Here is an 11,672-nt window from a genome sequence, read left to right as displayed (position 1 = left end):
CCATCATGACTCCAAGCTCGAATTCTACACATCGCGGTCGTCCTACGAAAATGAAACCTTTGGCGATAAGAGAGTACAATATTGGTAAAAGTGGCATCGACAGAAGCGACCAGATGGTGTCATATGCAACAAACATACGAAAAACCATCAAGTACAACGATAGTAAATGCACATATAGTGTATCAGAGAGCTACACAAAAAAAAATACATATAAGAAAATTCCGTGAACTTTTAGTCACAGAATGGTTGTCCTCAAAAGATACTGTGCCCAACCCTAATAGACCCAAAAGAAGGAATCTGTCTCACCACTTGGAGATCCGCAAAAATCAGCAGGGGAAGCCTGTAAGAAAGATGTGCGTACTTTGTTACAAAAAGAAGAGGAAAATGGTCGAACGCCAACAAGCAAGAAAAAACCTTAAAAAAACAACGTATTGTTTGAATTGCCCAAAATCGCCACAGATGTGCTTGGACTGTTTCAACGAATTTCATGCGACATAGTATAATATAATATGTTATCCTATATAAATTAATAAAAAGTAGAGTGTTATTTGTGTATTTTTTATATTTTTACGCTGTATATTCTATATTTATACTTCAGAACTTGTTCCATTAAATTTGTTTTCAAAATGCAACTGAAAATCTTATTTAACTTCAACAAGAAAAGCGTCACCCATATATGGGTGACGCGGGCCCCACGGAAGCATGCCCGTCACCCAAGTACGGGTGACGCGGTACGCAACGTGTTAAACTAACACGAGATTACCTCGCGAACATACATAAAGTTAAAAATAACATAATCAACAACGCCCTGTACCCGAATGACGAATACTATAAAAAGACACTAATAACAGGACACATACCACCAGAAGCCTTCACACTACTAGACAAAACAGGAAGAATAACCGACCAAAACAATGTACCAATAATATACCACGTACACAGAACAAAAGGAAATAAAAGAATAATATACGGACCACACATCAATAGCACAGACACAAACATACACCTAAAGTACAACAGTTCAATCCCCAATAAAAGCACAATAAAAAAACAATACACACAAGTAGACAAGAAAAAATACTGGTGGCTGGACGAATAAGGCAACCACAAAAAAATAGCACCCAAACGACGCAACACAAGGAAACAGCGCATAAAAAAATGTCCAAACACGAATGTAAATAATTGTAAATAGTCTGTACATAACCACATTAGCTACTAAGGTAGTTAGAAGAATGAGTGTCTGAATGAATGAACGAATGAGTGAGCGTATGCAGGTGTGGATGTAGAAGTAGAGTGAAGCCCTAAAACATGGAGGCGCAAAAAAAAATGATAAAACAACCCGTTTTTTTTTCGGAGGTCCACAACGGGCCGCCGCATTTTGTCTCGGAAAGTAAAACAAAAAGATAAAAAAGAAAATACTAGAAATAGCAAACCTATCAGCTATTCTACGACAAAATATCAAAAAAAAAAAAAAGACCTACAGATGTAGAGGGGAACAAACCCCTCTAAGAAATACGATATACCAATCTGATTGCGAGCGTCGCCAAATAGACCGGGAAATCCTAGAGTTAAGAATAATGTATTACACGTAGATTATTCACTACAATAAGCGATGTATAAAAATTGTAAACACGCTGATGAATAAAATATTAAAAAAAAAAATGAGCAAGCGTCGACGTAGGTCACCGATGAACCCCGACTAAACGGAAAGCTCCATATTATGCTAAAAGGGGCAAAAAAGGACTGCAAGGTTTGCTCTGGCCGTAACAAGCCTGGCGGTAGACGAGAAATCTCGTATTATTGTGATACGTGTCCTGACAAACCGAGGATGCATCTTGGGGATTGTTTCACTAAATATCATACAAAAACTAATTACAGGGTGTAATATTTAACAGATTTTGTTGTATTCAATGTAAAAATAAATAAATTGGTGAAATTTTATTATTTGTACACGTTTGGTTGAGTATAAAATGATTTTAAAGTACCTGTAAAACACTTCTTCCCTAATATAGCCGAAATCGTCTCGAGTTGCTGGTTCGCCCGAGCGAAAAAGGCCTCGACTGCAGAGGGTTAATACATTTTTGATTAATAATCCTGTGTTAAATTTACTTAAATTTTGCTAATATATCATTCGAAAGCTGTGATCATTTTGTACATTTTGACGAAAAAAAATGTTGATTTCGTTATGCTGTTGTAAAATAATTCCAGGTTGATGTCGAATATGTTGCGGTGTATGAATACTTTTTTCGGTCACTGTATATGTTAGCATCAGTTATCTTATTAAAAAACGCACGTGCCAGAGACGACGCATTTAGCGGCATAGGCCTCTTGTAAAAGAACTGTTAGTGTCAGTTATCTTATTAGAAAACGCACGTGTCAGAGACGACGCATTTAGCGGCATAAGCTTCTTGTTGTCGAATCCTCATCCCTTTGTCCCTCGACTCCCATGCATACAGATCCTTATCCCAGGTACAGTTTCGACAACTACCTGCGCGTTTTCCACTTTCCCACCGAATTCCTGTCCTATCTCCGGCAGATCTTCAAACTGATGCACTCTACCCATTTCTTTTGTACCGAATCCTTAAGTTCATTACCGAACCATTGTCCCTGCAATTCTTCTCCCGTACCATCGAACCCTCAATCCTAACGAGTCCTGATCATTATCCTTACACATTCCTGGTCCTTACCTAACGAACGCATTCCTAAATTCCCCCACCCGCAACTCCCAAAAACCTCAATATAAAAGCAGCCTCGAAAAAGGACGAAGAGCAGTCAGTATTGCATAACAAGGAAGTTTAGACCGTACAATTTATATCCACAAAACCAACAGTGTAAAGAAAACTTATCAACAAATAAAGATAATTCCTAAAATCCACCGTCTAAAGTGAATCGACGACATAAATTGGTGGCAGCGGTAAGGGATACTATCTGCGGATTGTAACCAACAGGACATCTCCTAGCTACACTAGGTATCTTCCAAGGAAGAATTGTTGGGGTATTCCAATAAGAACCCGGAGAATCGCTTCAACGACGACCTGGATCAAAACTGGACTCTGTGGCGCGAAAGCAAAACAAACGTAAGTCTTTCTACAAGTACTTGGTCAGACATATTGCAAGAAGATTTTGTAACGGCACCGAACAAAATGTCGAGAGCTCAAAGCCCTACCAGGGGACAGATCGACATGAACTTAATCGCGGAAAAACTAATACAAATCTCCGAGAGACTCAAAGTTCTCGAAGATCAGAGGGAAGTAGGAGACGTCAACATCCCTCCACGATCCTCGACAAGATACACAAACCTGTCTTCCTCTCAAGAAGAAAGTAGCATATCACATACAATTAGCAAATATGAACAGTGTTTACCCTTGATCCCGGACTTTGACGGAACGAACTCGGAAATATTCATAAATACAATAATCAGAGTATCGACCCTATTAGTTCCGACTCAACATACATTGCTACTCATGGCTATACTAGCCCAAAAATTAAAAAGACGGGTAGCTTTAACACTTCGCCCTGACGTCATCACCACGATTCCCAAACTAATAGAGAAGATCAGATTCCTATACGGCAAAACTATGGACACGGCATCGATCAAGACGAGGAGAGAAGCATGCAAACAGAAACCATTGGAAAGCATCGATAGTTTTTCACTAATCCAGGATGAACTTCTTACGGCTATAAATACAGAAAAAAGAATGCAGACATACATTGACATTAAAGAAATTATCTGCAACGAAGAGGCCATCCAAACATTTCGAAGAAACGCGAGACCAGAAATCTCGCAATACCTATACAGCCAACAGTTAGAAACCCTAAATCAAGCATACGAAGCAGCCCGGATGTACGACACCGAGCTACAGTACATCCACCAACAAGCAAGATTTTGGACACAAAAACCCAAGGAAATAACCAGAAGCCACGGGGAACCTAGCCAACCACGACGAAGTTACCCTGTCAAGGAGTGCAATTACTGCAAGAGGAAGGGTCATATAGAAGAAGAATGCCGAACGAAGAAATGGAAGGAGCAACAGACCAAGCAGATCAACCAACAACGAAATTTTCAAGAGGCTCAACACAACATCAATCCACCAGGGGAACGGCAATCATCGGAAGCGCCAGAAACGCCAAACAACCAGCCGAACGCAGAGTGGACATATCCCCATTCGTTCTATTGAAGCTGCCAGGTATAGAAACCACAAATTTTCTAATAGATACAGGTAGCGAGATATTAATTATAAAAGAAAAACGAATAACCGACAAAACAATGAAAAAGGGAGAAAGGATGACGTTGAGAGGAATAACCAACAACACTGTAGATACATTATATTCTGTTTTTATTCCATTCAATAACAAATCTAATAGATTCCAAGTAGTAGACGAAAATTCGGCAATATTACAAGATGGATTTTCTGTTTGATCACGATTTTTCAATCTCTTACAATTCTTTCAAAATCGGCAATGTTATAAAAAAGCGAAATTCCGCGAACAACAATTGTGAAATGGTATTAGTCAATTTTGTGTCAGGAGCCGGAGCCATTACAAAACTTGATGCAACAGATCAACCAATACTTTCTGATTATTTAAAAAGTAATATGACATCATTCGAAATGTTCGATGAACGGTCGATCTTCCAAATCCAACCGTATCGAAAAACTACCGAACGTATCGACCTTTTGAAAGCTAACACACGATTGGATCATTTAAAGGAAGGTAAAACCACGATATGGGAAATCGTTTCAAAATACCACGACATATTCACCCTACCTGGAGATCCTTTACCAAAATCCTCTATCCTAGAACATGAAATCAAGACGACTGACGACATACCGATACATACGAAACAATACCGGTACCCTCCGATGCATCAAGAAGAGATTAAAATCCAAGTTACCGATATGTTAGAAAAGGGTATCATAAGGGACAGCGACTCGCCGTACAATAGTCCTCTCTGGATTGTTCCAAAGAAATCGGACGCGTCGGGAAAGAAAAAGTGGCGTTTAGTAATAGACTATCGAAAATTAAACGAAAAAACGATCCGCGACTCATATCCGATTCCAAATATTGATGAAATTCTAGACAGATTAGGTAACGCAAAGTACTTTTCGGCCTTTGATTTAGCATCTGGATTTCACCAAATAGGCGTAAAAAATTCGGACATTTCCAAAACAGCTTTCTCTACCAACGAAGGACACTTCGAATACGTTAGAATGCCATTCGGTCTGAAAAATGCTCCGCCGACGTTTCAACGCATGATGAATCGGGGTTTAAAAGGCTTAATAGGCACCAACTGTTTCGTGTACATAGACGATATTGTAGTATTCGGTAGAACTCTCGAGGAACATAATAAAAACTTAAGCATCCTCTTCGAAAGACTGAAACAGTGTGGTTTACAGTTGCAACCGGATAAATGCGAGTATTTGAAACCCGAATTAGAGTATCTTGGTCACGTAATCTCTTCTGACGGTGTAAAACCTAATCCTAAACGTATGGAAAAAATACAGAATTACCCGGCACCTAAAAACGCTAAGGAGATAAAGCAGTTCCTCGGTTTATGCGGTTATTATAGGAAATTCATCAAAGATTTCGCGAAATTGGCCAAGCCCCTAAATACTCTTCTTACAAAAAATCAAACTTTCGAGTGGACAACCGACCAACAGACAGCTTTCGAAACGCTACGTGACTCTCTTACAGACCAACCAGTTTTACAATACCCCGACTGGACGCAACCGTTCATACTAACAACCGACGCTAGTAATTTCGCATTAGGCGCGGTTTTGTCGCAAGAAACCATCGGTAAAGATCGCCCGATAGCTTACGCGTCGCGAACATTAAACCAAGCGAAGACCCGGTACTCTACAACAGAAAAGGAACTATTAGCTATAGTCTGGGCAACGCGGCATTTTCACCAATATTTATACGGTAGAAAATTTACAATTATTACCGACCATCGTCCACTGGTATGGCTAATGAACGTAAAAGATCCCAATTCGCGACTAATGCGATGGCGATTAAAACTATTAGAATATGATTACGATATTATATACAAAGCAGGAAAATTAAACACTAACGCCGATGCTTTATCTCGAGTTAGAATCCATGCAATAGAAAACGATCTCAAACAGGAGCTAAAAAATTATATAAAATTTTACTCTTCCTCCGGCGAACAACTATCTGCAGAAGACGAAGATTTTATAAAAGGAATAGTACAACCACGTAACACAAAAACTTCCAAACCGACCAATACGCCTATCATCAGAGCCGAAGTTCATTTAAAAAGGGGATTCAGTAAAGGGTTTCCGACAATTATCTATACTGACGTACCTCCCGAAATTACAGAAAAGGACAAGGTATACCTTTCACCTCACGAGACCGATCAAACGAAACTTGACTTAATCATAAACACATTACGAGACAAATCTAAAGTAAATATAATTCAAGACAGAAACTACGACACAGACTTGATTCGATTGTTTTCTAACCTGGACAGACATATTGAGATACACATTTCGAAACCGGTACCCATGGACAAAAGGGAAATTATTCATCTGACACACGATTCGATTTTCGGAGGACATTACGCTTACGACGAAACTTTACAAAAAATACGAAAACAATACGAATGGCCCAACATCACGAAAGACGTTAAGACTTACGTAGAGACGTGCGAAATGTGTCAAAAACACAAGGACACAAAAAGACAGACATACGTACCTCACGCAACAGACATTCCGTCAAAACCTACAGACAAAATCTCTCTCGATCTCGTGGGACCTCTCGACGAAACACCACGCAAAAATAAATACATCTTGGTCATACAAGATTATTTAACACGCTACATTATCTGCGAACCTCTCGTCGACAAGTCAACAGCAGCCATCGTACAAGCCGTGTGGGCCTCGTGGTTGCGTATTTTTGGGAAGCCCAAAGAAATACTAACAGATAACGCTAAGGAATTTTCCTCTCAAGAATTCTCAGATTTTTGCAATTTGATGAAAACGCGACACACCTACACATCCGTATATCACCCCCAGTCTAATGGAAAAAACGAAAGGTCACACATCATCTTAAAAGAATATATCCGACATTACCAAACCAACGAGAATCCTTGGGACCTAATCCTACCCAAAGCCATGCTCAATTACAACTGCACGATTAATCGCTCCACTGGGTATACACCATTCGAACTCCAGTTAGGATACGAACCTAACAGTATTTTTGACGAACAAGACGAATACCTAACGTTACAACAACAAGTAGAAAATCTTAAAATTGAACACGAAAATAAGATATTAGAGACAATAGAGAACCTTCATGACCAACAACCATCTACCTCCTATAAACACCTCGAATCCATATCAAAAGGAAACAAAGTTCTAATTCGCAATTATAATGCAAAACCATTGGAGGAACGCTGGCGAGGCCCCTTTGAGGTCACCGATCCTATCAGTGATCATTCTATTAAAGTTAACGAAAATGGTAAATCCACCGTTCATCACAGAACAAATGTTAAATTATTTAAACAAGCTAATCTTTCAGGACACGAGAATGATTGCTAGAAACGTTGGAAAATTTATAATGACCTTGGCACTCCTATGGCTCACGACACCTGGCTCAACGGATCAAATCCACGACGAAAAATATAATGTAACTAGCCTAAGTAATGACGAGACCGTATTCCTCGAACATTTAAATAGAATAAGGCTTTTCCACGAACAATGGAAAATTGTCGTAGGATATGTGTTCCGTCCATCCGACGGAATATACCTGCTATTATATTTCTCTGCTTCTTCAGATTGCCAAGGCTTTCCTTTTCTCCTAATGAGAACATTGTTCGACCGCTTAACGGTCAAGACATTCAAGCATTGTCATAAATGAGTTGATTAACGCTCAGTGACACAATAAGGTTGTTCACGACATGGACGGAAAAACACTCGATTAGAGCATCCTCGTTTCGTGCTCGTTAACACCTTACCATAAAGTCTTTCTTTAATTTTCGACACCGCGGGACACCACGAACCCTCGTGGTAGCCTACCTGTCTCGAATCAGGTCCCGTAACCTTTTGGCTCTTTCTCCCACTAGCGCACCACCGCGCTTTCCCTTTCCTTCGAAAATTGGGAAAAGTTCTAGCTGCACCCGCACCAATCGGAACGTTTTGGAGTTTCGTCTCCCACCAAAATAAATCCACCAATCACCGCTTTGCTTTGGCATTCTGAGAAGTATAAATATTGGCAGTCTTAGTAAAAGAGTCTCAGTGAATCTAAGAGACAGTACATAACAGTACATACTCAATATAGAATCGTATTAGACCAGTATCCGACAGTATATCGCATATATACGCGAATACAAACACGTAAAAAGAGTACATCACATATAGTCAGTGATCGGTACTCAGGTAACACAAAGTGACAGTGAGTCAAGGTGTTGCCTCAGTTAGTGAGACAATAAAGTGAAAGTACACGTGGCTCTTCGTGCAAGAGAAAGGTTTCTATTTAGTTTAAACCGCGTTTCAACTAGGTTTTCAAATGACAATATCGAATAAACAACCACGAATATCTTAGCTTAGTGTCTACTAACAATAATAATCTGCTGCACAACATTAATTTGTCGTGCAGCGTAGCGAGAAGCATCGACGCAACATAAATCGTTTCGGTGCATCACCTACAATATGATTTCGCGCACGTTGAGACAGATCTGGAATCGATTAGACAGCTTTATATCCGTATAATTACCGAGTTGTGCATACGCGAGATAAACGGAAGTCAATTTATATGCTCCTCAAAACGGAGGCTACAGAAACGCGTGGAGAATTTCGGCAGTATTCGTGGAGAGCTACGCAATGCATTGTTCGCTGCGAGAATCAAAAGCAGCTCCTCGCGTACTGCCCGTGGACTCTTCGACTTCGTTGGTCAAATCAGTAGAACTTTATTCGGCACACTCGATACCGCGGATGCACAATACTACAACGACGAACTCGATAAGTTGTACAACGATCAAAAAACGATTATACAATATGTGCGTAATCAGACTAGCATAATCCTTAACGCCATGCAGTCGAACTCCGTTTTATTTAATAAGACTCATGACCAAATCAGCCGCATTAACTGGCAATTTAACCAGTTACGCGACTTAGCAAAAAGTAATGAAATTAATATCCAAATAGATGAACTTATTCTTGATTTGGAATTCGACTTAAACAACGTTAGGGAGCAAATTAGAAAAATCGAAGATCTCGCCTTCGATGCAAAGCACGGCATCGTAAAGCCGCATATTCTTACGCCTGAACAACTGTTTAAAATACTTAGGGAACACGAACATGTAAATAATTTCCCAGTTGCACTCGATTAAACGAGTTACATATCGCTAATTGACGTTTGTGACATAAATATTGCATTTAACGGAAAAAGAGCGCTATTAGAAATTAAGATCCCTCTCCTAGAAGAGCAAGTCTTTAATCTAGTTAAGGTAATTTCACTACCAATCCATGGGTGGCTGTTCCATTCCATACTAAATATCCAACAAAAGCTTGTCCTTTTAGACCCACTAAGATTATTATTCATTCCCACAACAGAAAGCGAAATAATCCATGCAAAAAAGCTTAATCACGAATTAATATTAAAACGCAAGACACCTGATTTCCTAACTAGTTTTAAGGATAACTGTTTAACAAACATTCTTACCAGACACGAGACAGAAAACTGTGAAACCAGGTATATGCAAATACAAAATACAGTGTGGATCCAGTTACACGCTGGCAATCAATGGATTGGAATAGCACCAAAAAAGGAGACGTTGCATATACTTTGTTCAGATCACAAGTCTCGCCACGTGGAAATTCGTAACAATTTTATTATTACCTTGGCGCCTGATTGTACTGGAATTTCACTTTCGGCAACCTTGAAACCCAATAATGTTCTTTCGAACAATCGCATTAACATGGACCAAGTTATATTTGCCAAAATAAGGTTACCCAAGATCAATATAACCGAAAGCGAGATTCCACTCGACTTGATTCAGCAGAAGCATATACATCCCGAGGAAATGCAAACACTAGGCCTCAACCTTAACGAGTTGCAATCCATCTCAGACAAAATTATGCATCACCAAAGGCTACGAACCTGGAAGGAAAAATTCTGGGAGTACTTAGGGTATGCTGTGTACGCAGCATTAGGCGCTCTGTTCTTCGTTTTCCTAGTAAAGATTGGATTCTTTAAAGCTCTCTTAAGTACACTGCAAACATTGCTCGGAAACTGTTATAACCACTGTAGTTTTAACAACCAAGCACCAACCCAACATGTCTCGTACAGTGCAGCGCCAACAACCACAGCACAACCATTTGCACAATGCGATACCATAATGTAAACAATTCCTAGGTATTGTCGAATCCTCATCCCTTTGTCCCTCGACTCCCATGCATACAGATCCTTATCCCAGGTACAGTTTCGACAACTACCTGCGCGTTTTCCACTTTCCCACCGAATTCCTGTCCTATCTCCGGCAGATCCTCAAACTGATGCACTCTACCCATTTCTTTTGTACCGAATCCTTAAGTTCATTACCGAACCATTGTCCCTGCAATTCTTCTCCCGTACCATCGAACCCTCAATCCTAACGAGTCCTGATCATTATCCTTACACATTCCTGGTCCTTACCTAACGAACGCATTCCTAAATTCCCCCACCCGCAACTCCCAAAAACCCCAATATAAAAGCAGCCTCGAAAAAGGACGAAGGTAGTCAGCATTGCATAACAAGGAAGTTTAGACTGTACAATTTATATCCGCAAAACCAACAGTGTAAAGAAAACTTATCAACAAATAAAGATAATTCCTAAAATCCACCGTCTAAAGTGAATCGACGACACCGAGAACCATCAACGAGAAAAGATTTCTAATAGAGAAAGTAATTTTAACATACGCTACCGGCCAAAAGTTTGGAATCACTACGTAAATTAAGAGAAACAGGACATTTCTAAGAAAAATTGATTTTATTTGTCAAAATACTTATAAGTAGAATATTTTACATTTTATATTATTTTTTGTACTCTGGCAACATTTTTCCTTGTACAGATCGGCGAACAAATATCCTTCGGTGCGACCCAAATATTTCGAACTTGGATTCGTCAGTCCAAAGAACTTTACCCCAGTCCGTAGGTGTATAGGTGTCCAATTTTTGTGACTTTTTGCCCAATCCAACCGCATTTTACGATTTTTCGACGAAAGCAATGGTTTCCTGCAGCTTTTATTCGCCTTTTCACCGTGTTCAGAGATATTGGATTCGGTCTACTATCATTAAGTCCTACACGAATTTCCGTGGCCGTTAGTCGTCTGTTTCGTTTGCAAATAATCTTACATCTTCAGCTCTCGACGTGATTTTGGGGCTTCCTGACCGTGGTTTGTCTTTCAAACTACCAGTATCCGCAAAACGTTTTACTGTATCCAGCACGCCCTTGTATGACACTTTCAATTTCCTTGCAATATTCCGCAAAAAATAACCTTCCTTTCTAAGTGTGATAATTGCACTTCGAGTTTCAATACTAATTTCTATTCTTTTTGCCAGTTTAAAGTATTAATGTAAAATTTTAGCTGCTGATTACGTTTCAACGCCTTCGTTCACGAGAATGGTGGCAATGTATAACAAATGTCCGATTTATACATTTTCTCGGCCCCCGG

Source organism: Habropoda laboriosa, unplaced genomic scaffold (assembly GCF_001263275.1).
Source record: "Habropoda laboriosa isolate 0110345459 unplaced genomic scaffold, ASM126327v1 scaffold700, whole genome shotgun sequence".
NCBI classification, from domain to species: Eukaryota; Metazoa; Arthropoda; class Insecta; order Hymenoptera; family Apidae; genus Habropoda; species Habropoda laboriosa.
Note: the sequence above shows the minus strand (reverse complement) of the source record.